Genomic DNA, 2450 nt, shown 5'->3' with positions numbered 1-2450 from the left:
TGAATGTGTGCGCTTGTCACACAAGGAAATCTCCACCCTTTCCAGACATAGTCTCCTTTCTCATCCGTTTGTTGACTGCTATGGAGGTTAACTCCTCATTCACCCTATAAACGTTCCTCATTAACCATTACGCTGATTCTTGGGTCTCGCATTGTCACACCATGGGAGTTGTTCCACTATAACTCTTTCACAGAAAGTTCATGGAATGTGTTTTGTTTTTTTGAATGAGAGTTTGTTTTCTCTTTCTACCATTATTACGCCTAATTTCTGTATTATATAGTTGCATATTGTTTTTCTGCCATTTGTAGCTGTTGTAACTTGTAATATAATTTCGTTCTAAATGGTCAATTTTGATGTGTATTCTAGAACCCAAAAATCAAGAAAAAAAATACACATTTATGTAGGCTAATATTCATATCAGGAAGTTGTCAATGGAATAAGGGGGCAGTGTTTCAGCCATGGCATTGTAGCTGGGCGAGGATTTAACACTGATTGCCCTACCAGATGATTCATTGTATCTCACCCTAAATGCAGATACCAGATGGCAAAGTCTGAGGGTAGGGCAAACAGATGAATAAACATTCTGTGACTGTGTCCAAGGAAGGATTGGACAGTTTATTACAGACCTTGGAGAGTTTATAGCACATTCTTGTCTTCAGAGTCTTCATTCAAACTAAAGTAACAGGATTTTTTTCTTGCAAACAATAAAAAGTTTAATAAAGACATTTAAATCATAGAATTTAGATTTTTTTCATTGTATGTTATTGTTTTTACTTTTGAAATATCAAGAAATGATTTAAACATTGGAGACTAATATCATTTTCTGACAAATACACTTTAATTTAAGGGAATCCTCTGTCATTGTCAGTATATTCCGAGTTCCTCCAAAACAACTGTATAAACAGATTCCCTGAGGCCAAGAATATTTCAGAATAATTTAGAGCTGTTTGGGTAACAATAAAGATGTCACTGTCCCATTACTGCCACAGACAGCACCAGCTGTTTTTCACTCTCTTCAATACCATGATAAATCAGATGCCACTATGTGCTGCCATGTATACCTGTCACTCCATGTCCTGTATATAACTTTTTTGCATGCTCACTGTAAAGCAGGTCTGCTTAATAGTAAGTGCTGCATTTAAAAAAATATATATTTCATCTAAATTCAGCTTCACACAAGTTAATACAAGGAGAGTGGAGCAGATTTTAGTTTTTTAGATCGGTATACAGACCAAGCAGTTGTAAGAAAATAGCTTTCTCTGATGCCACCAAAGCATGGCCTCCATAATAACTTGGAAGGTGTCCTGTGGTGTCTGGTGCCAAGACATTTGCAGTTTGGATTGTTTAACTCAAGTGTAAGAAGTGTGGACAATGACTGTCGCACTCCTATCCCTGGAGACACCAGTCGCGTGATATTAGTAGTGTTATAGGTAATATTAGTAATGTATAATGCCCAGCAACAGACTGCAGGGTCAGAGCGAGTTAATGTTGGAACTAGCCCACAGGGGGAGTGCTTAGTATTAGGGCAAGTGACTGTTTCCTGATAGTCAGAGAGAGACAAATTTAAGTAGCACTAGGAGGTGTCTGTCTGTGAGCAGTGCTGGCGTTTGGGTGAACTACAGCAAAGGAGGCAAAGGGATAAGGAAGTAGAGTGACCTGAAACTTACAGAAGAGACAGACTGGCCTTCCACCTTAAAGGGGTCCTTGAATAAGACAACGTTCTACAAAAAACCCTGAGTTTGCTAAACGGTAACAGACCTAAACAGGACTGAGTTGCTGGGGACTATGGGGTGGTCCAGGGTGTACAAAGTGATAAGACACGGAACCGCTGAGCAGGTAGAGATCAGGACTGTGGCGATAAGCTAGACTGTGACACAGTAGGGCAAAATAGTGTGCTTCATTGGTCCTGTAGTAGACTACAGTGGAAGGATCATTTTTCTGTGTGAAAATGCATTACACTGTGATAGAAACGTCCATAAGACTTTATACCCACTAACCCTTATACATAACCCTTATCAAGTTCAGTAAAGGCCCCATGTTTGAAAGGAAGTCTCCTTCACTAATCTGTGGAGCTCATGGTCCTGGCTAGTCAATACCACTGGCTACTGGTGGCCTGCATGGGCACAAGACCCTCACAACACTAACACCCAGCCAGGACCCACAATTTTCTGTTAAGTTCCAGGGTGTGATGAAGCAGAAGATCATTCATGGCTACTGCCCACTGCGCATTGACTTGCTTGCGCAGAAGATTGATGAAGACTGCTCACAGATGAGCAGATAAAGTTCATGAGAGTGGACGGTGCATGCCAGGCTTCCAGCACTGCAACTGCTCATCACAGGTCATTGTGACATGCTATGGAGGAGAATGCCATTGTAATGAAGAGAAGAGGCAGGGATTTCTTCTAGACACCTCATTCTCTGAAGCCTGGAAGAAATCATTAATATACACT

The sequence above is a fragment of the Ranitomeya imitator genome, chromosome 3 (assembly GCF_032444005.1).
Source record: "Ranitomeya imitator isolate aRanImi1 chromosome 3, aRanImi1.pri, whole genome shotgun sequence".
NCBI lineage: Eukaryota > Metazoa > Chordata > Amphibia > Anura > Dendrobatidae > Ranitomeya > Ranitomeya imitator.
The sequence above is the reverse complement of the archived record's forward strand: the minus strand, read 5'-3'. Positions refer to the sequence as shown.